Source organism: Cucumis sativus, unplaced genomic scaffold (assembly GCF_000004075.3).
Source record: "Cucumis sativus cultivar 9930 unplaced genomic scaffold, Cucumber_9930_V3 scaffold38, whole genome shotgun sequence".
NCBI classification, from domain to species: Eukaryota; Viridiplantae; Streptophyta; class Magnoliopsida; order Cucurbitales; family Cucurbitaceae; genus Cucumis; species Cucumis sativus.
In genome coordinates this window covers 79,173-93,631 of record NW_022279547.1, presented here as the reverse complement: position 1 = coordinate 93,631, position 14,459 = coordinate 79,173, and the positions used below count along the sequence as shown (strand labels likewise).

General features: G+C 37.9%; 1 long non-coding RNA gene across 1 annotated transcript; it reads right to left on the bottom strand.

Moving 5' to 3' along the window:
• Nucleotides 1–1,668: 1,668 nt before the first annotated feature.
• On the bottom strand, nt 1,669–2,431 carry LOC116405864. The gene is made up of 2 exons (XR_004218942.1): nt 1,808–2,431; nt 1,669–1,722 (listed from the first exon to the last, which is right to left on the bottom strand). It is a non-coding gene; the product is annotated as an uncharacterized LOC116405864 (long non-coding RNA).
• Between the last annotated feature and the right edge of the window lie 12,028 nt (nt 2,432–14,459).

Genomic DNA, 14,459 nt, shown 5'->3' with positions numbered 1-14,459 from the left:
GATTGCATTTTTAGTAGGAGAAGTCACCTCACAGTTAGCTCAGGTGTCAGTACAACCAACTTTGAGGCAGAGAATTATTATTGCTCAGCTCACTGATCCTTATTTGGTTGATAAGCGATGCTTAACAATTGTAGGGTAAGCTGAGGAGTTCTCTTTATCCTCTGATGATGGACTCATGTTCGAGAGACGGTTATGTGTGCCAGCAGACAGTGTAGTTAAGACAGAGTTGTTGGTTGAGGCCCATAATTCTCCACTTTCTATGCATCCAAATAGTACAAAGATGTATAAATATTTAAAACAAGTTTACTGGTGGAAAAATATGAAGAGGGAAGTGCCAGACTTTGTCAATAAGTCTCTAGTTTGCTAACAGGTGAAGACACTAAAACAGAAGCCAACAGGTTTTTTGCAACCTTTGAGTGTGCCAGAATGGAAGTGGGAGAATGTGTCTATAGATTTCATTTTAGAACTGCCAAGGTCTCTGAAGGGTTATAAAGTAATTTGGTTTATTGTTGACAAGCTCACGAAGTCAGCCCATTTCATCTTAGAGAAGTCCACTTGTACTGCCAGTAAGTGGGCACAGTTGTACATGACCGAGATAGTGAGACTGCATGGAGTGCTCGTGTCAATTGTTTCTGATAGAGATGCCTATTTTACTTCCAAGTTTTGGAAAGGACTTATTGACAAAACTCAGTACTCCCGACTTGTAGTGGACACTATATAAAAGCAACAAATTTGAATAACAAAGTAATCCTTTGATGTAGTGGACACTATATAAAAGCAACAAATTTCACAATTCCCACATTTCAAACAAGGACAACGAATATAGGAGTTACTTGTATTAGAAAATCCAAATTTGATGAAGTTTTCCACACCCAACTCATAATCTTTAGACAATCTACTCTTGTGCATCCAAGATTTATCCATCATTGTAAATCTAATGAGAAATAAAGTTATTGTTTATTAATCAACAACATTTTATATTATAAAAGAGACTCAACCAATAGAAGTTGAAATAAAAAAAGGACAAATATCGATTTATACCTCCGAACTTTGGATAGCATCAATTTAACTTTTTATGTATGCATCAATTTAAATTTTATGACTGTGGAAGTAAAACATAATAAAACATTTAAATGGATACATACCCAAAATTGAGATAATTGAAGTTCACATGTGAAAGCAACATGGCATAGGAAGAAAGAAAAGAAAAGGAAGTAAAAGGGAGAGAGTAGGGGAGGGTTTTGGGAAGCAACAGGCAAGAGGACTTGACTTTATATTCCCAAATCCCAAAACAAAATCCACTATACAATGAAAGCTTTTTATAGCCTAAAATTAGAAAACCCCATAAATAAGAATAAGAAAGAAAGTACTAAGAAGCATTTATTCTCTCACACCCAATCTAAACGAAAATAATACTATAACGTAACGTACACCCAATCTAAACGAAAATCACAAGATTCACATCTGCATCTCATACAAACACCATCTACAATCTCCGTCCTGTCCACATACACACATTTATATATAGATTCCATGACAATCACGATATACATTCGACATCAAGTCTACTTCAATTCATATACATTCATATATATTTTCAGTCAACCCACAGTATACATTCAACACACATACAGTTCACAATCACAATTGAGTCCAGTAGAAAATCTCTTACCTCGATTTCTATGCAAATTCTTCAATCTACTAAATCCAATGAATCAAATCCTAAACATAATCAATCATAAAATCAACATCGTTCTAAATAGTTTCAACCTTTCAAATTAGTCCATATGTAAATTCCACAACTTACCGAAATACTGGCGAACTGAACCCTCAACAATTCACAAATTGGTTGTGAATTTAAGGGAGCCCAAGGTTACTCCCAACACCTCAACGCACGACTGTCGAACTCGCAGCAAAATCCTAAGTGTGGGTCGGTCAGCGGTCGGCTAAAGGAGACGTGGCCGGAGAATCGCGCGGCAGTGCAACGGTTGGAATGAAGGTTGCGCGGCAGTTACAGGTGGATGGGCGCGGCGGTTTCGATCCGAAGGAGAAAAGAGAGGGTGGCGGTTGGGTTCGGCGAGCGGCGGCGGTTTTGCTTCGCGAACGGAGATGGAGACGGCAGATCGGCGCGCGGGACGACTGCAACGCAGATCTGGACTGGCAGCGGCGCGGTCTTGCTTCGCGAACAGAGATGGAGACAGCAGATCGGAATGGAGGTCGCGGCGCTCGACTTCAGTAGGGGAGACGCGGCGGCCGACGGCTGCTGCGAACGGAAGAGAAGGGGAAGGAGACGGTGGGGTCGTCGCGGCGCACGGGAGGAAGGAGAATAGGGGCGGCGATTGCGGCTGGGGAGAAGGGGAAGGACGCACGGGGAGGAAGAAGGAAATAGGGAAAAGAAAGAAAAAGGAAAAAGAAAAGAAAAGGAAAAAAGAAAAAACAATATATATATTTCTTTTTCTTTTCTTTTTATTTAAATTAAATATATATATATATATATATATATATAAAAAAAAACAAAATATATATATATATATACCTTTGGGGCATTACAAGCAGAGGTTCTTGACGTTTTAAAAACGTCAAGAATTTTTATAAATTTCTTGACGTTTTAAAAACGTCAAGCAATTTTTACAATAGTCTTGACGTTTTAAAACCGTCAAGAATATTTTATAAATTTCTTGACGTTTTTAAAACGTCAAGTAAAATTTTAAATGCTTGACGTTTAAGAAACGTCAAGCATGTCGAATTCATACGCTTCTTAACGTTTTAAGAACGTCCAAAAATTAATAGACATTTCTTGATGTTTTAAAAACGTCAAGAAAAAATTTATTTTTTCTTGACGTTTAATAAACGTTAAGAATGATGTTTCAGAAAAATTCTTGACGTTTTTTATTAAAAATGAAATCTTTCTTGACGTTTTTCGAAAAAAACGTCAAGAAAGGAAAACAGCAACCGTCAAGAAAGCCTATTTTTCTAGTAGTGTCATCTTAGAGAAGTCCACTTGTACTGCCAGTAAGTGGGCACAGTTGTATATGACCGAGATAGTGAGACTGCATGGAGTGCTCGTGTCAATTGTTTCTGATAGAGATGCCTATTTTACCTCCAAGTTTTGGAAAGGACTTCAGGCTGCCATGGGCACGAGATTGGACTTTAGTATAACTGTTCACCCTCAGACTGATGGTTAGACAGAGCGTTTGAGCCAAATTTTGGAGGATATGTTCCGAACATGTGTGCTAGAGTTTTCAGGAAGTTGGGACTCCTATTTGCATTTGATGGAGTTCGCTTATAATAACAGTTAGGCTACCATTGACATGGCATCATTTGAAGCTCTGCATGGTAAGTGTTGTAGATTCTCTGTATGTTGGGGTGAGGTTGGTGAGCAGAGGATGTTATGTCCCAAGCTAGTTCAGACCACCAATGAGGCCATACAGAAGATTAGAGCCCGCATGTTGACTGAGCAGAGGATGTTATGTCCCAAGCTAGTTCAGACCACCAATGTGGCCATACAGAAGATTAGAGCCCGCATGTTGACATCGCAGAGCATACAGAAGAGTTACGCCAATGAACAACGTAGGGATCTTGAGTTCGATGTAGGGGACATGGTTTTTGTAAAGGTAGCACCTATGAAGGGTGTTATGAGGTTTGAGAAGAAGGGAAACCTGAGTCCACGTTTCGTAACTCATCATTTGGCATTGCCTCTGTCATTGTCTGCAGTTCATGATGTATACGATGTATCCATGCTGAGGAAGTGTGTAACAGATCCAACACATATAGTTGATTATGAGTCATTGCAAATCAATGAGAACTTGAGCTATGAGGAGCAACCAGTTGAGATTTTGGCAAAAGAAGTTAAGTTGCTTCATAACAGGGGAATTAATTAATGTTCTTTATCAAAACCACGAGGTTGAAAAAGCTACTTGGGAGAGAGAGGACAACATGAGAGCTCATTATCCCGAGCTATACAAGGATTAGAACTTTCAAGGACGAAAGTTTCTCAATTTTAATGCGCTCTCATGTTGTCCTCTTTCTCTCAAGTAGCTTCCTCAACCTCGTGGTTTCGCCACAAAACCTTGACCAATGTAATTCCTCTGTTACAAAGCAGTTTAACTTCCTTAGCCAAAATCTCAACTGGCCGCTCCCCATAGCTTAAGTTGTCGTTAATTTGCAACGGTTTGTAGTCGACTATATGTGAGGGATCTGCCACATACTTCCTCAGCATGGAGACATGAAACACATCATGAACTACAGATAATTGCGAAGGCAAGGCCAAATGATAAGCTACAGGGCCAATCCTTTCAAGAATCTCAAACGACCCTACAAAACGTGGACTCAACTTCCCTTTCTTCTCGAATCTTAGAACACCCTTTATAGGTGCTACCTTCAGAAAAATCATGTCTCCTACGTCAAACTCAAGATCCCTACGTCGTTCATCAGCATAGTTCCTCTGTCTGCTCTGTGTTGTCAATATGCGAGCTCTAATTTTCTGTGTGGCTTCGTTGGTGGGCTGAACTAGTTCAAGGCCTAACATTCTCTGCTCACCAACCTCACCCCAACAAACCGGGGATCTACAACTTTTACCATACAAAGCTTCAAACGGTGCCATGCCAATGGTAGCTATTATAGGCGAACTCCATCAAGTTCAAGTGGGAGTCCCAACTCCCTAAGAACTCCAACACACAAGCTCGCAACATATCCTCCAGAATCTAATTCAAACGCTCTATCTGACCATCAGTCTGAGGATGAAAAGTTGTACTGAAGTCCAATCTCAGGCCCATGGTAGCCTGAAGTCCTTTCCAGAACTTGAAAGTAAAACGGGCATCTCTATCAAAAACAATGGATACCGATACCCTATGCAACCTCACTACTTCAGTTATATACAATTATATGGGTTGCTCGGGACTCAAACCCAGAACTTGTGCCCACTTACTGGCAGTATAAGTGGACTTCCCTGGAATGAAGTGTGCTGACTTCGTGAGTCTGTCAACAACAACCCATATCACTGTATAACTCTTCAGGGTCCTAGGTAGTCCAGAAATGAAGTCCATAGATACATTCTTCCACTTCCACTCTGGCACACCCAAGGGTTGTAACAACCCTGCTGGCTTTTGTCTTGGTGCCTTCACCTTCTGGCACACCAGACATGTACTAACAAAATCTGCCACCTCTCTCTTCATATTTCTCCACTAGTAAACTCGCTTCAAATCCTAGTACATCTTTGTACTGCCTGGATGCATAGAAAATGGGGAACTATGGGCCTCAGTCAACAACTCAGTCTTAACTGTATTGTCTGCTGGCACACATAATCGTTTGTCAAACACGAGTCCCTCATCAGTGGATATAGAGAACTCCTCAACTTGCCCTCCTTCTACTAAGCGTCGCTTATCCACCAAATAAGGGTTAGTGAGCTGGGCAATAATAATTCTCTGCCTCAAAGTTGGCTGTACTGACAATTGAGCTAACTGTGAGGTAACTTCCCCTACTAAAATTACAAGCTCAGCTCTCTCAAGGTCTCTGTGCAAATGAACCTGCCTAATAATGAGTGCTGCAGAATGTGATATCTTCCTACTAAGAGCATCAACTACCACATCCGCCTTACCTGGGTGGTATAAAATCTCATAGTCATAGTCTTTAACCTACTCGAGCCATCTTCGCTGCCTCAAATTCAACTCCTTCTGAGTGAAGAAGTACTTCAAGCTCTTATGGTCGGTGAAGATTTGAATCTTCTCACCGTATAAATAGTGCCTCCAAATCTTTAGTGCAAAAAACTACTGCAGCCAACTCTAAATCATGTGTAGGATAGTTTTGCTCATGACTTTTCAACTGACGAGAAGCATAAGTAACCATCATATCTTGTTGCATCAAAAAGCAACCCAGTCCTTTCTTAGAGGCATCATTGTATATCACATAATTACCAGATCCATTAGGCACTGTAAGGACCGATGCAGTAACGAGTTTTTGCTTGAGATTCTAGAAACTGCTCTCACACGCTGGACTCCAAACAAAAGGAGTCCCCTTCCTGCTTAGTTGGGTCAAAGGACTAGCTATATGAGAGAACCCTTCCACAAACCTCCTGTAATAACCTACTAAACCTAGAAAACTTCGAACTTCACTAATTGTAGAAGGTCGAGGCCAATTGGTAACGACTTCGATCTTTGCTGGGTCCACAGAAAGTCCCTCACTGGATACTACATGACCAAGGAATGACACCTGCTTCATCCAGAACTCGCACTTGGAAAACTTGGCATACAACCTATTGGCTCGAAGGGTCTCGAACACCTGATGCAAATGCTCCTCATGCTCAGCCTCTGCCTTGGAGTAAACCAAGATGTCATCAATAAAAACTATCGCATAAATGTCTAATGTCTAAGAAATCCTTAAACACCATGTTCATCAATTCCATAAATGTAGCAAGAGCATTTGTCAAGCCAAAGGACATTACAATAAACTCATAATGTCCATAACGAGAACGAAAGGTCGTCTTAGATATCATTGTGCCTAATCCTCAACTGGTGATATCCCAAACGTAAACCGATCTTAGAGAACATCGTGGCTCTCTGTAGCTGATCAAATAGCTCCTCATTTCTAGGCAATGGATATTTGTTCTTGATTGTCACCTTATTAAGCTCTCTATAGTCAATGCAAAGACGCATCGACCCATCTTTCTTCTTCACAAACAACATTGGTGCTCTCCAAGGTAACACACTAGGTCGAATAAAACCCTTGTCCAGCAATTCCTGCAACTAGACCTTCAGCTCCTTCAGTTCTGCTGGCGTCATTCTGTATGAGGCTCTCGATATGAGACCAGTACCTGGTTCGAGCTCTATGGCGAAGTCAACCTCTCTGCGGCGCGGAAGTCCTAGAAGCTCCTCTGGAAAAATATCGAGATATTTCCCTACCACTAGCTCTGATGATAAAGATACTTTAGGCCCTCTAGTGTCCATAACACTAGCCAAGATACTCCAAGTACCCTGGTCGAGCAGCTTACTAACCTTCATGGCTGAGATAACTTTAGGTAGAACCACAGTCCCTGCCCCTTATACTTAAAACTAGTTACCTCAAGAGGGTTAAAAACTACCTCCTTGCGGGAACAATCTATGTTTGCATGGTTAGCGGATAGCCAATCCATGCCTAATATTACATCAAAATCTTGCATGTCCAATACTAATAAAGTTACATCTAAAACATGCTCTTATCTTTTCTCTTGACAACATAATTTCTCCAGATGGAGTAGAAACAGACAACAGGTAACCTAGGGGTTCTACTTCTAAATTCATATGCTATACAAACACAGAGGATATAAAAGAATGAGAGGACCCCGAGTCAAATAATACTAAAGCCAGGTGTTCCAAGATTGGGAGTGTACCTGTCACCATTGTTCCAACTCTCTCGGCCTCCTGCCTATTAGTGACAAAAACTCTCCCTTGATGGGGGTGGGGAAGTCTGGTTCGCAACAACTCCGAATGACTTCTGAGGGCACTTATCAGCTAGATGCCTAAGTTGTCTGCATTTGTAACATACTCCACTTCCTGCTAGGTAACGACCCGAGTGAGGTCTTCCATAATTAAGAGTCATGAATAGTACCTTCAAGGTTTGGCATGTCTGAGTAGCTTGTTGTCAGTGCCGTTGGAACAAACCATTGATCTCAAATTCCTTTGTGGTGCTACTATAGGCTGCTGCTCAGTCTTCCGTTTATGTCCCGAAGTTGGCCCCTTCTCTACAGCCTTGGCCAACATCGTCCTCTCATACAAACTCAGGTCTACTGCCATGCGCAGCGCATCAGCTTGGGTGGTTGGTCTAAGGACGCAAACGAAACCCTAGATCTCTAACTTGAGACCTTTGACGAACTTGTTAGCTCTCTCAACCTCGGTTCTCACTAAATCGGGTGCAAACTGGGATAACACATTGAACTTCTGATCATACTCTTCCATGGTCATGTTACCTTGCTCTCGTTTTAGGAACTCTGGCACTTGGCCCCTCTCACTGTGGCAGAGAAGAATTTGGCATAAAAGTTCTCCTTGAGCGGCTCTCATGTGATCTTACTTATATCTCCACTCAACATTCTCTCTGTGGACTCCCACCAACCTCTGCTTCTATCAATCAGTAAGTACACAGCGTACTGAATCTTCTGGTCATTAGGGCACTTCATATAACGAAAGATGGTCTCCACCAAACTCAACCACATTTGTGCTTTGGTGGGATCTGCTAAAGATCCATCAAAAGTTTAAGGGTTATACTTCTTCAAGTCCCTCAAGTGCTTGGCTTCGGCTAAAAGCATGCCTGGTAAGTGTTGGGCTACAATTGGGGCCTGAACTCCTGTAGCTGGAATCTGATCACCTACAGTTGATGCCTGAACAAGAGCTGTCTAGGACTGTGAGGCAGGCTGTCGTTGTGCCATCACTTCAAACAATAAGTCTCTGTACCTTTGCTCCATAGCAGCAAGGTCTGCTTGAGTAACAGGTGCAGTAGGGTTGACAGCTTGTACAGTTGGTTGTTCCCCGGGCTGTCCTCCAGGTTGTGCTTCAGGTTGTCCCGCAGGATGGTTACGTCCAGCTCCTCTACCTCTAATACCACCTCTATGAACACTTCTACATGGCAGCATTTTTTTCCTAATTTCCACCATTAAAAGTCTTTTACTACGAGTTCATTCATAACATGCTTACTTATCTAGTTTAATTCATGCAAGGTCATATGCACAATCTTAAATTATATCATAAAAATGTACCTGGCGAGTGACGAAAGACCGTATTAACCATAGGGATAAAATCAAAGACTTACATCGTAAGTCAGTCTACAAAATCTAAAACTTTGACTCTGATACCAACTGTAACGCCCCAACTTTTCTAGAAGGTTTAGGTCATTACTATTTAAGTAAATATAGATTTTTTTTTTAATATACAAGAAAATAAATTAAAATTTGAGGAAAAACTTTAAATAATAAAAATAAATAAATAGTTAAAATAACTAATCTAAATACTACTTTCGGCCCAAAAATAGAGGAAATATACTTAAAGTAATTGAACTGGAGTTCTGAAATAAATCTATGAAAATATAACTACTGAAATATAAATGTGAAAGAAAACTGAACGGTTCCCTATGGCGATCCACGGTCACTTCTTATCATTCGCCAGTTTGCCCTTGCCTCTACCCTTACCTGAAAACTAAACATTTAAAAGAGTGAGTATAAATTTATACTTAGTAAGAGACCCATATTGGTCTCAGTATGTGTCTGTTAACCTAGAGTCATGTAACATGGTACTGCATACTATTGCGCTCCGAATGCATACTATCCAATGGTCCCGTAGGGACACATTTGGGCTCTCGGTGAACCCGAAGGAATAACCCTATAGGAGAGTCGGGTTGTAAGTGATCCCATCGAATCACATCTCAAACCAGCCACATAGGCATACATAGGTGGTGAACCTGAGTGACCCTCATATGGTATGACGCGGCTTGGACGTGTGGCTCGCGAAAAGAAAATTGTCATGGCTTGCATCCTTGACTGTCAAGCGCGATGATGTCCGGCGGTGCTGTGCAAGTGGAGGCTACGACCGATGATGGTTTCGACAAAAGAGAGGGTTACGATCGACGACGCGAAGGAGGAGCGCACGGCGGAAGATAGGGGTCGTTCGACTGTCCGATGCAACACGAGTCGACACGGCTGGAGAGAAACGAACGGTTGTGCTTCGTGACCGTGATGCTTCGACTATGCGACCGTGACGAGGACTCTCTCACTGGAGTGTTGTGCGCGACGATGGCTGAAGTGGGGCGGCGACTGCTCTAGGGTTGAATGGTGAAGAAGAAAGAGGGGTGGAGAAGATGGACATGAAAAATGAAAGAGGCTTATTTAATATATACAATAATAATAATAATACAGTATTATTATCATTACTATTGTCATCTTTATTATCATTATTTAATTTCCCCAACGAACTCATTTTTTTCTATTTCAAATAATTTTTCTCTTTCTTCATTACCGACTCAATATATCATCAATAACTTCTCTCTTTTCCATAATAATTATATTATGAATAATTATATTATCCCATAATATAATTATTCTTATTCCTCTATAACTTTGCTTATACTGATAAACAATAATTACTCATAATACTTCAAACTTTACAAATTTAATTTACCAACCAATCAATCCAAAAATCACCACTTTAACAATAGGATTTCAAATTTCAGAATTAACCACATATCACTCCAACGTACTTAACTTCCACAAATCAAATAATTTCACACATAACACCTAAAAAATTTCAATATAACACACATTAAAGTTAACTTACTAGTTTTGGGGTGTTATATTGAAATCAATCATTTCCTTCATCCACCTTCATCTACGTTTGTGCCCAGCTCTCACGACCACCATCAAAATATTTTTCTCTCCAGTGAATCGTGTTTGTGAGATAGCCAGATTCAGCATTCACCACCCACAAATCTCCAACTCTGAACCCATTCGGTTAGATACCCACCTAAAATCGGACTGATTCTGATTCAGCAGTCACAACCCACACGTTTCAGCAGTCACCGGTGAACCTATTTGATGAGATATCTGGTGAACCCATTAGTTTGTAGCTTTAAAAAAGATAAACTCTTATACTTTTGTGTACGTTACTCTGAACGCTTTTGTTTACTGTGATGTTCTATGCTAATTTGTATTGTTTTCTAACATATCTTCCAATTGCTAGGAAGAAGTTGCTTAAGTGATTCTTAAAGAAGGGTAAGGAGAGGTAATGATTCATACTCCTTGAAAATTAAATCCGTATTTTTATTTATTTGTATTATCTTTAAGATTTTGAAAAGTTTTTTTTACGCTTGTGTATCCAAAGAATGAATGGATGCTTTCGATTTGTAATTATTGAATTGGTTTGTGCTTCAATATTACAAAATCTTGGAGCATGCATGCATGTATATTTTAATTGATTGTGCGATGATAATATACTCATGCACACGAGTGCACATGCACTTTTTGTATTTAATTGAAGTTTCTCTTCTTTTTTTTTAAGTTGCTCATCGGTCTTTTGTAGATATATTTGGTACTTGGTATATGTTGTCAGTATTTAAGCGTGTCGGAGGGCTTTTTAACACACCTCAAATTGTTAGTAAAAGAAAATCAAACTAATTACTTCCATTCATTTGGAATTATAATGTCATAATGATGGTTAGAAGTTTGTGTTTGGTCTTCGTCGATGGTTTTAATTTGAGATTTGCTTGTTAGTTGATTGAGTGATACGATTACGAGTTTTGTAGTTGTTTGAGTGTATATAGAACTTTTTGGTTGTTTGGGTTTATATAGAACTTGTTAGTACGTTTTTGGAATGTGGATAAGAATTTAATTTCTTTTTCATATGTGCTTATTTGATAGTCTTGCTTTATTCTAATTGTTTGGTTGTTGGGTGTATATAGAAATTTACATTAATTATATTTAGTCTTCAACTTTTTAGGTATTATTGTTGATTATAGTTGAGTTCACAAGTGTAAGATTACTTAAATATTCCTTATTGTTTTTTTGACATTTTTTTGTAGATTAAATTGCATCCTTATATAATATGGATAAGCCATGGATGAAAAATAATAGAATGTTAACTGATTATGTTGTTGGGGTTGAGATGTTTATTAAAAATGGGTTGAAACATTCGAAGACATCGAACATCATGACTTGTTCTCGTTTAAAGTGCGTAAATGCAAAGACTTTACATGTGAATACAATTAGAGATCACTTATTATTTTTTAACGGCATCGATAAGAGTTATCAAGTATGAATTTTTCATGGTGAATCACTACCAATGAAGAGAAACAATGAAAGTGTCTTTAGTAGTGCAAGAGAAGAAATTAACGTGGATGATGTTGATGACATAATTGGGATGTTTGATGTTGGTGACATAATTGGGATGTTTGAGGGTGCACACAATTATTTTAATGACCAAGTTAGAAAATTTTGAGAAACTACTAGATGATGCCAAGAAACCATTATATCCTAATTGTAAAATTTTTACCAAAATATCTACATTGATAAAATTATATAATTTGAAAGTTAAATTTGGATGGAGTGAAAAGAGTATCACGGAGTTGTTAAAATTAATTGGTGACATCTTACCTACTCCTAATGAAATCCCTACTTCTACTTATGAAGCAAAAAGATTTTGTGTACTCTTGGAATGAAGTACGAGAAGATACATAAATGTAGAAATGATTGTTCCTTGTTTAGGAAAGAACTCTCTTATGCAAATGTACGCCCCTTTCGTGATGTTATTATTTTTAGATTTTGAGTTTTCACTTATAGTCATCGGATATAGTGTGTTTATTTGATATGTGAATATATATATGTGTGTGTGTGTGTGTGTGTGTGTTGGATGATGTGTATTTGTTGTAGTACTTTATGGAAGTGTGAAAAAGTGTGTTGGTATATTATGTGTTGGATCTTATTCATTGCGGGTGAAATAGGAATCCTATTGGTTTGTCATAGAGGACAACATGCATTTATTTGATATGTGAATATATATAGGTGTTGGATTATATGTATTTGTTTAATTCTATATGGAAGAAGTGTGGAAAAGTGTATTTGATGTGTATAAGGTTTGCCATGGAGTAGTAGCTCTAGCATTCTATAGCTAGCAAGCGTGCCAACAATTTTTTTTACATTTTTCACAATATACGATGATGAACATTTCCTCTCATAATTCGAGACAAATAATATCGGTTTTGATGTCATAAAAAATGGACAATAATGCAACAATATAATAAAAATAAATTTAAAAATGGGCCAGAAACAAGGTTTTGATGTCGTTTTAAAAATGACATTAAAGGTGTCTTTAATGTCAGTTTAGAAATGACATCAAAGGCCTCTTTAATGTCGGTTTAAAATCAAAATCAAAGGCCAAGGACATTCAAGACCTTCAATAAAACCATCAAAGATATTGATTTTAAATTGACATTAAAGGCCTTTGATGTCGGTTTTAAACCGACATTAAAGAGGCCTTTAATGTCGTTTCTAAACCAACATTAAAGTCAAATCGACATTAAAGGCCTTTTATAATGCTTGCAAAGACGTCAGTTGACAACTGACATTAAAGGCAAAATTTCTTCTAGGGATTTGAGAATTTTTGGATGTGTCATATATGTTCCAATTGCTCTATTACAACGTACTAAGATGGATCCTCAAAGAAGGCTAGAAATATATGTTGGATTCGATTCTCCATAAATTATTAAATATCTTGAAATCTTGAACCTCTTACGGGTCTACATGATTTATTGATTATCATTTTAATTAGACAAATTTTTCAACGTTATAAGGAGAAATTAAAAAAATTGGAAAAAGAAATTACATGAAATGTATCATTATTGTCTCATTTGGATCCTCGTACAGATCAATGTGAACTTGAAGTTCATAAAATAATTCATTTGCAAAATATATATAGCAAATCAGTTACTAGATGCATTTGTAGATGCAAAGAAAGTAACTAAAACACATATCAGAGTTGCAAATGTCTCATAAAAAATTGATATCCCAACATAACAACTTGTCATTAAAGATAAAAATCCTTGAAATAGAAATTGAGTCAATAACTCGATTAAGGATATGGATGTTCCAGAAGAAATCCTATGACACAAAATATCGAAGAAGATAAAACAACTAAGACAGGAAAGAGATGGAATATAATTAATGCAGTTGTTGATAATAGTTTGCACTTGATACTATATTAAAAAATGAAGATCCATAACCAAAATTCGTTGAAGAATGTCGACAGAGAAAAGATTGGTCTTTGTGGAAAGAATCAATTGAGGCAAAATTAAATTCACTTTCAAAATGTCAAGTTTTTGAATCAGTAGTCCAAACAGCAAAAGGTGTCAAACCTGTGGAATATAAATGGATATTTGTGAGAAAAAGAAATGAAGATAATGAGATTACAAGAGATGAAGGAAGATTAGTTGCACAAGGTTTTTCACAAAGACCTGGTATTGACCATGAGGAGACATATTCTCTGATGGTGGATGAAATCACATTAAGATTTTTTATTGGCTTGGTTGTGTATAAAAATTTGGACATGCATCTTATGGATGTAGTCATAACATATTTATATGGATCTCTTGATAATGATATTTAAATAAAAGTTCTAGAAGGATTTAAGATACTTGAAATATATAAATCAAGTTTTCGAGAACTATATTCAATAAAGTTACAGAGATCATTATATGGATTAAAACAATCAATACTAATGTGGTATATAATCATCTGAGTGAATATTTGTTGAAAGAAGGATATCAAAATATTCAAATATGTCCATGCATTTTTATAAATAAATCATAGCCAAGATTTGCTATTATAACTCTATATGTTGATGATTTAAATATAGTCTGAACTCTTGAAGAGCTTTCAAAGACAATAAAATATCTTAAGAAAGAATTCAAGATGAAAGACCTCGGAAATACAAATTTTTGCCTCAGTTTGCAAT